The following is a 14,072-nucleotide window of genomic DNA, read 5'->3' as shown; positions in this document are numbered from 1 at the left end:
TCATGAAGAGTAGAATATGATTGAAAAATGATTCAGTGACAACAAAAATACATAGTATATCTTGATTTCAGCAAGGTATTTAATGAAAACTTTAATGATCATATCTTATGGATACTATGGTGATATGTGGGATAGATTTTATTAGAGTAATTGGATTTCCAAAAGGTTGAGTAGCCATACTCAGATTATAAAATCCTGGAGGGCAGGCTTTCATTTTTTTTAATGTCTAAATAATAGAGGCCTAACAAAGATAATGTCATATAAACATGTTCAGTAAAATGTGATTGGGTACATCTTATTTATATTTATTCATTCTTCAACAGGTCTTTGATCAAATGAGATTATATAAGTAAAGTGCTTTGCATACCTCACAACTCACTGTATGCTATATATAATTATTATTAGTGCTTATAGTAGGTATAATAAAGTGATAGGGATCTATCATTGTCACAATCCTGTTGAATATTTTTATTTCTGACTTGAATGAAACATATGACCTAGGGAGCTGTGATTTCATTGGTACAAATACAAAATTATATGTGTTTATCAAATTAATAGATGATGCAAAAGGCAGAGCTAATACAGCAATTTGCCAAATCAAGATTCAAAATTATCTTGACAGATTTAGGTTCTGGGATCAAACAAACAGGCTGAAATGTTAATGCTTTTTATACATCTGGTGATTTCATCAATGTGGAAACTACCTTCACTGATGGAAAGTATCCAACCTTCCTACACTTTTATGAGTTGTTAGGCAAAAATATTCATTCACTGGTGAACATCCATCTCTCTTAAGATTTTGTACTTCTTATACTGGCCCTCAGACAATAGTCACTCAATGAACTGATTCTCGAGCTTTTTTTTTGGACTTTGCTAATGTAATCTTTGAGTACCCCTCAGCTAAGGATGAGGCATGAGGGGAGCATTGCATTCTAAGATAATAGGGTAAAGATAATGTCTCTGCTGATCACGAGTGTTGGATTGTTTGATCTAGCTCATTGGTAGATATGTTCTTTCTCCCTCAATGGTGCTTGGGTTAACTTTCAGAAACTGTCTGCCTGGTTGAAGATGATGACTTTTCTTACTAGAAATCTCATTATTTAATCATAGGACTAATTGTCTAATTCCTCTGATAGAACCACCAAACAAGTTTTTAAGGATAGAAATTTAATGTGGAAAAATGTAAAGTTCTGAACACATATGTAGGGGATATGGGAATGGTAAAGTTTATGCAAAAGAATTCAACATATTTCAGTTAACCATAAGCTCAATATGATAAAATGGTACCAGAAGATTGCTAAAAAAAATTCAATCAAGTACAATAACATAGGTTGTACCAATCAATGGAAATGGAATCCCATCAACAAGCATTTATTAAGTGTGTACTGAGTTGTAGTTAATCTTGTCAGGCACTGAATACAAACATAAATAATGAGACAATTCCTACTAACAAGGAGCTTACATTTTAATGAGGAAGACAAGTATATACATATGTGTATTTGGAATAAACATAAAATGACTAAATAATAAAAAACAAAGTAGAAAAACAATTCCATGTGGGAGAAAGGACATTAGCAGCTAGGGGATGTAAAAGTCTTGCTTGAGTTGGATTTTGAAAGAAAAAGGGACTTTGTGGGGAGGTGCAGAGAAATTGCTTTCTAGGCATGGTCAATAAAAAGGCATAAGGATGGGAAATGGAGTATGAGCAATAGAGAAAATGGCGGTGTGGTTGGAGAGTGTGGAAAATATAGATATTATCCAGAGATGTTGGAAAACTGAATTGGGGAGAGATTCTAAAGTACTTTAAAAGCTAAACAGAAGAGTTTAATTTTACCTTAAAGGCAATAGGAAATAATTAGAGATCATTGAATGGGTTAGTGACTTGGTCAGATCTGTATTTAAGGAGAATCATTTTGACAGCAATATTTAAGATAAACCAGAGTGGTAAAATAATTGAGGTAGGAGTCTATTAGGAGTCTGTTGAAATAATCTAAGCAAGATGTGATGAGGGTCTGAACTAAGGAGGTAGAAGTGTGAGTAGAGAGAAGGGGTTGGGTGTTAGAATGGGTGTGGAGGCAGAAACAGCAAAATTGGTTATTAATTAGGTATGTGGGCTAAAGGGGGAATGAAAAATTTAAGATAATGCTAAGATTACCTGAAAAACTGGAAAGATGGTGGTGCCTTCAACAGAAATAGAGAAGTTTGGAAGAGGTAAGAATTTATAGCAGAAAGATAATGGATACATTTTGGACATGGGTATTTGAATTATCATTAGGACATTCAGTTGGAAATATCCCATAGACAACAACTGATAATAAACTGAAGCTCAAGGGAGAAACTGGGGATAGATATATGAATCTGTGTGTCACCTTCAGAGTTAAACCTGTGAGAGCTGATAAGGTTACCAAGAGAGAATAGAGTAGGAGAGGAGAGGGTCTAAGATAGAACCCTGGTGTATTCCTCAATTAGGTAACAAACTAGAGATGATAAACCAGCAGAGAAGATTAAGAAGGAGCTTGCAGACATGTAGGAAGATATCCTAAGAGAGAGTACTATAACTAAAACTCAGAGACCATAGAATCTCTAGGAGGAGAGGGTGGTCAATAGTACCAAGTACAACAGAAAAGTAAAGAATGAGGCCTGAGAAAATACAATTGGGAATTAGGATAGTGCAAGTAAAAAATCATTGACAGAGCAGTGTCAGTTGACTGATGAGGTCAGAAGCCATATTGAAAAGGATCATTGTTGTTTGTCCTTTATTCTTGAAGAGGACAATGACATCAGAAAGGTGATACCATGAAGTGCAAACTAGTTGGAATCAAGTGAGGGAGGGCTGTGCAAAGTCATCAGCCTCACTTTCCAGAGCAAAGGACTGCAAGGGATTAAGCAAAGGATTAAGGAGTGAGGGGAAAGAAAGTGGAAGAAGGGAATGAGTTTTTTTTTTATGAGAAGTTTGGTAGACAAGGTGAAGGGAGACTTAGGTGAATAATATAAGTGCACAGTAGGGTCTAGTAAAGGCTATTTAAAAAAATAATGATAAAATAATTTAAAATCAACAAAAAGAGCAATTTGGGAATGTTTGAAGGTAGTAGAAAAGGAATCGGTAGATATGGAGAGACTGAACATTTGAGGCTTCAATTTGTTGGAGAAATGGGAAAGGGATAGGATTAAAGATCCCCAGGTAGAGGGGAGTTCTTGGCAAAGAATGAGTCTTTGGCTGAGACTGAAGGAAAGGAGGACAGATGGGTTGATGATGTTAAAGGATTTTGAAGTCTAGAAAGTGGGGAAAGTGACATCTCACTCCAACTGGCTGTCATTTTCTCAGAAAATTAAAAGGTAAGATCCTCACCTTGAGGGCAGCAATAGGGGAAAGCTTGGGAGGCTTAAGGAAGGAAAATGAGGTTTTGGAATCACTTCTTTGATGAAGGAGAAATGGAATCAATTAGAAAAGAATAAAAGGATCCTATTTCTGTGATAGAATGTGTGGATGGTAGAAATAATCCATTTGGTAAGAGGTGAGTGGTGATAGGGTCATAGGACAAGGATGAGAGGTATTTAAAAGCAATGATCTTTGAAAAATTGAAATGGCAAATAAGAGTGCTGACAGGAAAAGGATGAAAATGAAGTCAGAGAAACTTCCTCCCTTCACCCAACACATCCCTAATTTGAAAGAAAATAAAATTATTTTGTTTTGTTTTCTAAGAGAGACTAGATATTATGAGGTCTATCCCCTCAGTTTATAGAAGAATAAACTGGGGTCAAGGCAGATGATGGTACTTTCCCAGGATCCCACAGTGAGGTGATAGAGCAAGTTAGCAAGGTGAGCAAGTCCAAGGAATACATAGATTGGTGGTCTAAATAAGAGTGAAATAGGTGTGGGAGGGGTAGAAGAGTTTATAGTGACATAATGAAAGGGCAGTGTTTCTGCTTAAGGAAATAGAACACTAGTTGGTGATGAGAGATGCAGTGTGACTTTATAGGAGGTTGAGGTAGAGTGAAGGCAAAGGTCTTGGAATTTAAGAAGTTCAAGAATTGGGAGATGGGAAACTTTGAGGGAGTGACAACATGATAGGGTAAATAGGATGAATTTTGTTTTTATTTTACAATATATTTATGTTATTTCTTTGGGACAAAGAAAAAGAATATAAATAAGCAAGAATACATCACAAAAGCAGAACAACAATGCTCAAAATCATACACAAATGTTTGCAGGTTATTATCTATAAAAATATTTTTCACTTAACAGATATATATTCTCCACCCAGCCTTTCCCTAATTCAAAAGAAAATAAAATTATATTTTATTTTCTAGGAGAAACTTTGGGTAATATGTAACCCATTCCCTCAGTTTATAGAAAGATAAGGTGAGATCAAGAGAGGTAATTTTATGCCCAAGATCACACAATGAAATGACAGAAAAGTCACAGTTCTGATTAAGGACTTCTATTCAGTCTAGTTCTTTCCAGGAAATCAAGTGAATCCTATCATATTTTATATTATCGAGGCTATACTTGAGAAATCATATTTTAGAGGGAAATTTACAACCTGTAGAGCAACACAACATTGAGAAGTCTGCAAATCAGACCCTTGGTGGAACACAAGGATGTTCAACTTGGAAGAGATTAAAATTAAGTTGGTAAGGAAAGAAAGAAACAAATATTTATGAAGTACCTACTTGTAACAGCAACCACACCGGCATACCCAGGATGGCTGCTAGCATAAGTTCTTAGATCTGCTTTACTAGGAAAGATAGCTGGTTAAGGGGTCAACAATCTTTTTTAATCACATTCACTAGTCATTACCCTGAACTTCTGAGAAAATATAAACAGAAAAAATACAAGCAGAGAAATAAAGACCAACAGACAGGGTTCTGAGTGCCTGAATCAAAGCAATATTGCTATACACATTACATACATCCCTGGATCAAGACAGCATTTACATCTGAGTAGTCAAGGAGCTCTGACCATATAGCCACTCACAATCTCAACCAGGGAATCACAAGATTCTTCTCATAAGTGAGCCCCCAAAGCAAAATACCAACTCAGAGTATATATACATTTCTAAGAGCCAGAAGGCATCACAACACTTGTGACTCTGTGCCTAATTAGAAATTAGCAAAAGGTGTGAAAGCCTTCCTACAAGCAAGCCTTCCCTGAGCAAGTTTCCCTTAATGGGCTCCATGTGAGGCCTATTAATGGGAGGGAAGATCTTAAATCCCATTAGTGTTACAATACTGTGGGCCAGATATTGTGCAAAGCACGTGATGAACATTATCTCATTTAGTACTCACAAGAACCCTAGGAGGTAGGTTCTCTCATTATTTCCATTTTATACTTCATAAAATTTAGGCAGACATCGATTAAATAGCCTAGTAAGACCCTAGTAAGGGTCTGAGATCAGATTTGAACTCAGATCTTCTTGAATACAAGCTCTATGTAACACACAGTTGACTCTAGGCTTAATTTAAGATGAGGCTTAATAACTGCATTCTTATATTTGTCTTTGTTCTCTGTAACTTCAGATTTCAGTAGGAAGAACAATGGGCAGAAAGAACAAAGAAGTATATATATATATATTTTTTTTTTTTCAAATGCTTTATTAACTTCTGGTTTACATCATTCATTTCCGCCAGATTTTGAGTTACAAATTTTTTCCCCCTTTTTCCCTTACCCACCACCTCAAAATAGCTGTCCCACAAGATATCCCCTCCTCCAGTCTGCTCTCTCCCATATCTTCTTCCATACCCCCTTCGACTTTTCCAGTAGGGCATGGTGGATCTCAATGCCCCAATGCCTGTATATCTTATATCCCAATTACATGTAAAATAGTTGTATTTATAATAGAATAATCGTATTTATATATTTTTGAACATTTGATTTTAAAACTTTGAATTCCAGATTCATTCCTTTCCTCCCTTGTCACCCACCCTTACTGGGAAGATAAGCAATTCAGTACAGGTTGTACATGTGTAGCTATGCAAAACATTACCCTAGAAGATATATTGTAAAAGACTGGCTATATTTCCCTCCTTCCTATCCTACCTCCCACATGTTCTATTCTCTACTTTGATCCTGTCCCTTTTCAAAAGTGGGTGCTTCCAATATCCCTCCCCCCCCGCCTGCCCTCCCTTCCCTTTTCCCCCCTCTCATCCCCTTCCCCCCCCCCTACTCTCCTGGAGGGTGAGATACCCTATTTAGTGTGTATTTCATTCCCTCCCCAAGCCAAATTCAATGAGACTAAGGTTTTGCCTTTTTGTCTTCATGTTCTTCCCCTCTATTGTAACCATTTTCCCTTGCCTCTTCTATATGAAATAGTTTACCCCATTCTGTCTCTTCCCATCTCCTCTCATTATATTCCTCTCTCACCTCTTAATTTCACCTTTTAAGTATCATCCCTTTCTAATAAATTGGTCCTGTGCCCTCTATCTATGTATGCCTGTACACATATCTCATACTTCTCTTCCTTCTTGTATCTGAATGTCAAATTTTCTATTCAACTCTGGTTTTTTCAGCAAGAATGCTTGAAAGTCTTCTATTCCACTGAATGACCATATTTTCCCCTGAAATATGATACTCAGTTTTACTGGGTAGGTGATTCTTGGTTTTAATCCCAGCTCCTTTGACCTCCAGAATATCACATTCCAAGCCCTTCAATCCCTCAGTGTAGAAGCTGCCAGATCCTGGGTTATCCTGATTGTGCTTCCACAGTCTTCAAATTGTTTCTTCCTGGCTGCTTGTAATATTCTCTCCTTGATCTGGGAATTTCAGAACCTGCCTATAATATTCCTAGGAGTTTTCTTTTTAGGATCTTTTTCAGGAGGTGATTGGTTGATTCTTTCAACCTCTGTTTTGCCCTCTGGTTCTAAAACATCAGGGCAGTTTTCCTTGAGAATTTCTTGGAGGATGATTTCTAGGTTCTTTCTTTGATCATGACTTTCTGGTAGTCCAATAATTTTTAAATTATCTCTCCTAGATCTATTTTCCAGGTCAGTGGTTTTTCCAATGAGATATTTCACCTTGCCTTCTATTCTTTCATTTGTTTGGATCTGTTTAGCAGCATCTTGATATCTCATAAAGTTACTAGCTTCCATTTGCTCCAATATAATTCTGAAGGAATGATTCTTTTCAGTGAGTTTTTGAGATTCCTTTTCCATCTGACAATTTCTTTTTTTTAAAGCATTCTTTGCCTCATTGCTTTTTTGAGCCTCTTTTGCCATTTGAGTTAGTCTAATTTTTAAGGTGTCATTTTCCTCAGTCAGGCTGTTGACTGTCATTTCACTTTGACTGTCATTTTCTTGCATCGTTCTCATTTCTCTTCCGAATTTTTTCTCCACTTCTCTTATTTGCTTCTGAAGGTCCTCTATGGCCTGTAACCAGCTTGTGCTTTCCTTGGAAGCTTTTGGTGCAGGAGTTCTGACTTCACTGTCTTCCTCCTGTTCCATGCTTTGATCCTTTGTGTCCCCAAAATAGGACTCTAAATGCTGGATTGCTTTGCTTGGTTTGCTTCCTTTGCCTGCTCATGTTGCTACTCAATTACTTGACTTTTGGTCTTTTTGCCACAGTAGAACTCTGCTACCAGACAGGGGAGCTTCGTCCCAAAGGCTGGGATTTTCTCAGCTGCAAGAGGTATTAGTTGTGTGCCCTCTTTGAAGCCTACACACACTCTGGCAAGCTGGTCACACACCCCAGGATCTCCAACCTAGACCTCAATCCAGATCCAAGCAGGTTAAAGCAAGATTCCTCATACTGGTTGCTTGGTCACCCTACACTCTGCAAACCAGGAGCTGAAGCTGCCACGTAGGGGTGGCTGCATGGCCACAGCTCCTCAGTGGCCTCTCTCCTCGGGGGAAGAGGCTGACACACTCCCAACTACAGGATCCCAAAATCCACACTGTACTGACCTCTCACTTTGTCCTTCGCATCTATGTGTTCATAATTCTGGAAATGGCCACAGCTGCTGGTGATCTGGAGTCCCTCCAGCTGGTGGTTGGTCAGGCCCACCCTGGGGCTAAAACCTCAGTGTGGGGCTGGGCTTCGCTCCCAGAATGCTGAGCTGGCTCATTCCTGCCAGCCTGCCTGGCTGTACTCAGCAGGAGGTTAGCTTCTTTGTGTCATTTTGTGGGTTCTGTAGCTCCAAAGTTTGTCTAGAGTCCCCTTTTACAGGAATTGGGGGAGGTGGAAGCCGGAGTCTTGCGGAAGTCCTGTTTCTACTCTTCCATCTTGACTCCGCCCCCAGAAGTATACTTTTGATTCATATTAGTGAGGGTATTTTTTTTAAAACAATTAGATCTGTTTTCTAAGGGAATATATTGTCTCATTAAATAATGCCCCTAGCCCTGGTATTGTTTAAGCAAAGAGTAGATGCTCCCACTGTCAGTGGAATGAATTGATATAATGAATGAGAAGTTGAGTTGGGTGACCTCTAAGGTCCCTTTTCATGTATAGGATTCTGTGGTTCTTGTTCGCTTCAGAAATCATTGGCTCGGGGGCGGCCAGGTAGCACAGCAAGTAAGAGCACCGGCTCCAGTGTTGAGAAGACCTGGAGATCGAATCCCGGGCTCAGACACTTAGCACCCACCCAGAAACACCTGGCCGTGTAACCTTGAGCAAGTTACTTAACCCCCGATTGCTTAAAAAAAAAATTAAAAAAAAAAAGAAATCATTGGCTCATCCTGGTCTTATCCTTAGGGTTAGGGAGTTCTCTTTCTTTGACAGAATCATGGGATCTCTTAAATTGAAAGAGTCCTCAAAGTTCACTTCGTCCAATGAGTATCTGAACAAGCATATAGCCATCATCATAACTTTTTCTATTTGGCCTAATAGCTTGTTTTAAAATATATTGGAATAATATTTTAGAAAAAACCACAACTCTTAAACCATCTACAAGTTCCAAATTAAAGATAAAAAATTACATACAGTTGAGTAACATATTCAATTAATACTCTATTAAGTAATTAATTAAGTATTCACTTTAAACATGTTCAATTTAAACCCTAGAAAAATATCATTTCTTTCCCAGGTTTTCACATTCTAAGGTCTGTTGGCAGGAATATTTTCTTTAGGAATGGAGAACAGAATCCATTTATAAAGGTTAGTGAGGTCTATCACTTTTAGGCAATTCTTAGATATGTTATCATTGCTAAAGTCTCCTTTTTGATGTAATCTGTGTTTAGACTCTCAAACAGCATGAGATTCAGTCAAGTATCAACAAGCAGATACCTGAGAGAAAATAGACACAACATATATAAACTCCTGGCTACCTCTCCCAGAAGGTCAGCAGACAGAGTCATATCAGAGAAACACTGAGGAGAGCACAAAGGTGCATCAGCTCACCACAAATGATCCACTATACTGCCTCCTGGGGGCTTCTTGACTATTCACTCTCATTCTGCCCCAAACACTGCATGGTAAATCTAACAAACCATGCGTTAACTTTGCCAAAATGCTAAATACATCATTGACTACCTGTAGATAACTTCTTTTTCTCTTTCTTTTTTTTTTTAAATGCAGGCATGGGTGGAGCTTCTGGAGTGTATCTCTCATGTAGCTTCAGCTGTGTTCTACTTCTGTAATCACTTGTAAAATAGGCATTAGATAAATAGCTTTTGAATTATGACTACAATTTTGATTTCTCAGAACAATATGATAATTTGTCCATGGGCAATAAAAGCTACAGCAAAAACATACATAGAAGAGGTAAGAAAGTTTCCATTGTGTGTTTATTTACTATCAACTAGATGGACATTGATGATGATGATGATGTGATGATGAAAGCACCAAACTTTGAAGAAGCATTAAAAAAAAGCAAAGGAAATGATTTGGGAATCCATGCACATTGTTACAAAAACAAAATAAACCCCTAATTTCCTTCAAGACTTAGTTTAAGTGTCACCTCCTGCAGGAAGTCTTTTATCATGTACCCAAATCTCTTTGATTCCCACCATGATTGTCTTATAACATATGTGTTTGAGTGTATATATAACATGTATTTAGACATAATACATTTATTCATATATACACACATGTGTAAAGTTATCTTGTTTCTGTTATACATGCATATGTGCATATATAGGTACATATGTACATACATACACATATATAATCTCCTCTGTCTAGTCTGAAAATTCCTCAAAGCTTAACAGCTGTTTCATTTTTTTTCTTTGAATCCCCAATTTCTAACACAGTTCATGGCACAAAGAAGGCAATGAATGAATGAATGAAAAAAATTTCTAAGCACTTACTTACTTGCAAGTACATTGTGAAGTGTTGGGGATACAAAACAAAAAACAAAGACACTCCCTTACTTGAGGGAGCATATATTCTAATGGGAAATAAAACAAACAAAAGGGAGTGGTAACTGGGGAAGTGAATGTTGGTACAGAAATGTTGGTGAATGGAACTCTAAGTATACTCCAGTTAGGGATAATGGAAGAGTTGGTCTAATTGTGATTTCTGGTTAGGGGACATGATGGTGCAGTGGAGGAGATGGCAGGTTATTTGAAAGAAAAAATGAAGCAAGACTGAGGCTTTTCCAAAAATAAGGGAAAAAAATAGATTGCTGTTTGATTGATAGCAAACAGTAAAGTAAAGAAAGGGAGAATATAATTTGGTGAAGAGAAATGAAAGATCAATGTGGATTAAATAGAAAGGTCTCTCTGGAGAATTTTATTTTGAGATAGTCACTACAATATTAAGTAAGTTATGGATAAATGGAGGGGAGAGGAAAAGGTTTTCTAGATTTCATGCTGGGGAGTAATGAGGATTTGACTGGGGCCCTATTATAAAGTGCCCTGTTTCAACTGAGGAGTTCAGACCTTTTTAGGTAGATACTAGAGCTATCTTTAGGCCATTTTGCATAGTGAATAAAGGGCTGGTTTTAGTTTCAGGAACATCTAGGTTCAAATTCTGTCTCTGATACGAAGTAGTTGCTAGGCCTGGATTTGGGTGTCACTTTACTTCTCAGTGCCCCCCCCCCCAAAAAAAGCCGCTTTAAGACAATAAATTGCCCACAAGTTGTTGATCTGTATCACATGAAGTCGTGGACTGAGACTCTTGCAATTCCCACTCCTTGTAGAAAGAGGGCAAAAGCATTAGGGATTCTTGATGAGGTAAGTGGCAATAATTATTTTTAAAAAATCATTGTGAGATAAATTACAGTAGATAAGCATAGGTGGATGCAGGAAGAAATTTGGGAGGCTGTTATAGTTTTCTGGGCATGAAGTGAAACAACCAGATATAGCATTATATTAGTGGAAAGAGGGAGGATTGGGCAAATTTGACACATTTCAAAGGAAGAAGTGGGAGGATATGGTGACAGTTTGCATATAAAAGATGGAGGGAAGGAATAGAAAATGAAAGATGACACTGAGATCTTGTTCCTGGGAGACTGGAAGAATAGTAGTGTCACTGATAAATAGGGGAGTTGAGATAGGAAGCCAGGATGTTGTAAAGGTGAAACACATTTCCTTCAGGCAATTCCTGTTAGTATTTGGAAAACACTATGGAAAAGGAAAGAACAAAGTGAAAGGAGAGGTTATAAGCATGGGAACAGGATGCCTATAGTTGGGAAGGAAAAACCTGAATTAGCCTTAAAGAGTAGGAAAGATGTTTTCCCCTGAGTCTATAGAAAAGGCATAGAATTCTACCGAAGTGAGATGAGCAATAGGTGTTTAATACAGGAAATTGTGTATGGGTGTGTGTGTGTATGTGCGTGTGTTAAAAGGGCTTATACTTTTTCTTAGGAAAAAACGCTAATCATATTACAACATTTATAACAATAGTTATGAAAGAGATAAATGAAAATAAAAGGAAATAAAAGGAGGCATAACTGGGAAGGTTTCACGTTACTAGTAATGAGCTGTTACATTATCTTTAAATTTCTTATCGATGATTCAGTTTGGGCCCAGGAAAAATACTTGACAGCTAAACTTCAAAGGACTGATTTTGTCCACATTAAAACCCTTGCTCTCCTTATCTGTCAGTCCCAAAAATGAAAGTAGAGGCTAATTTTTTTTTTTCTCTTGAAGATTAGTACTTCGAAAATCTTTAAGATCACTTTCAAATACATTTTTCTGCACAGGGGCGCAATACAACATAATTAGATTTAATTGTGTACTTTACAAGTTAAAATTTATATTACTTTGGCACTTTGGAGGAATTTTTTTTCAATTATGGGATCTCATACTAGGCTGACCAGATATATTAGGAAATTTACATTTTTACATTACTTTTTTTCCTTATTCTGGTATTTTGAAATCATAAAGTCAGGTCATCTCACCTTAATACAAAATAAAGTTCCAGTAACAGCCTCCATATCAGGAATTAAGCTATTTGAAAATCTAAAAAATGTGTGAGAACATAGAAGTAAGCTAAATGTAATATCTACTCTGTTAAAATAAATCTCAGAAAGTTTATGTATTAAATTAATGTGTTTTTAGTAAAAGAAAGGTTCCTTAGATACTCTGTAAGATACTATTTACTTTTATTTTATAACCAGCTTTAGCAACCCCAGGCATCTTGTTTTCCAGGAGGAATAAATTAAAAATGAGCATACTAATAGGAGAAAGAAATGATAAAATAATTCATAGGACAGAGGATTGATATACCTTTTCCTTTCTAGAAACAATGGTAGTATTGATTAGATTATGCCCAGAGCAGGAGTTGGAAATCTGGGGTAGAGGTAGATCTAAAAGTCAGGTTGCATAGAAATTTGGCCTGGATGGATGAATGGATATGATGTGATACACAAATTACTTTCTTCTGGGATCAATTACTTATAGTGGGCTAGGTGAATTTGTACTTACTAACTGATCGATACAGCACGGCCCTAAGGTGATGGTACCCAAGATGAGTGCATTAATGTCCCCAGAAAATGGAGGCATGATTTCTGAAGGTCTCATAAAAAAGGTACAGTTCCAGGTGGGGAGAGGTGGCTCATCAGTCAAGAAGGACGCAATATGGCTGGGTATTATAGCTGTCTGACAAAATACCCAGTCAGAATCAGAGAATATTAGAACTGAGCAAGACCTTAGAAATAATTTTTTTCAACTCTGTAATTTTATAGATGAAGAAACTAGATTCCATACTAGTGAAGTGGTACACCAAGCCCACACAACTCTTAAACTGGCAGTGCTAAAACTTTACCAAGGTAGAGGGTAATTTTACTTTGCTGTTCTTTTTCTCAGGGTGACATATCTTGAAGTGTCCATTTGGGACTTTGATTTCCACAAATATGAATCCATTGATTTCACTAGCAACTTTATCCAAGACCCTACTCAATGTCTTGCACACAGTGGGCACTTCTAATGTCTAACTTTGCCACTTAGTTTTCTGTGCCTCGTTTCCTCCCTCTGTAAAAAGACTACCAAATGATTTAAGACCAATGCCTCACAATTGTTATAAACATGTGAGATAATCTCTATTCTTCTCCACAGCCTGTGTGATTTCTACTAGAGATTTATAGTGACAACTTTTAACAGGTCATCATTATCTGCTGTCTTTTCATTGCCTACACAATGTAATCTGCCATGGAAATCCAATTACTTAAAATAAAACCTTGTGGTTTCCAGTGACCCAAAGAAGAACAGTCTGGAACAGTCATGGTCTTAAATTGACATGGATTGTTTCTTAACATAAGAGTCCATATTATATATTAAGTATTGTCTGGAAAGTATAATTTCTCAATTGCAAATGCCATATCTTTCATCACAGCCTCTAATGTAGAACACTCCACATAACAGGTACCCAATATGTTTGTTCAATTAATTTCAAAAGAATGAGACCTATCTGCCCTCTAAAATTCTTGGAGCTCAAGGAGAAAAGGAACATTCTCTGAATAAACAAACAAAATCAACTACTTTGTAGTGTTGCCACACACACTACAAGAGAGATAAATTTTAAAGTAAAAATGAGTACATAAAAATCTGCAGAATACAAAGATGCTAGCTTTATTATGAATGCTATTCACCAAAAAATTTCAGCATGCCCATAGCTTCCTTTGAGTTTTTTTGTTTACTTTCAGTATACAAGATTCAGTTCCATAATCCCTTGAGTTTCAAATTTTCTCCCCCTCCTT

This window comes from Petaurus breviceps, unplaced genomic scaffold, assembly GCF_028583685.1.
Source record: "Petaurus breviceps papuanus isolate PSGF00001 unplaced genomic scaffold, PetGlider_PUasm1.0 226, whole genome shotgun sequence".
Taxonomy (NCBI): Eukaryota; Metazoa; Chordata; class Mammalia; order Diprotodontia; family Petauridae; genus Petaurus; species Petaurus breviceps.
This window is presented reverse-complemented; position numbering follows the sequence as displayed.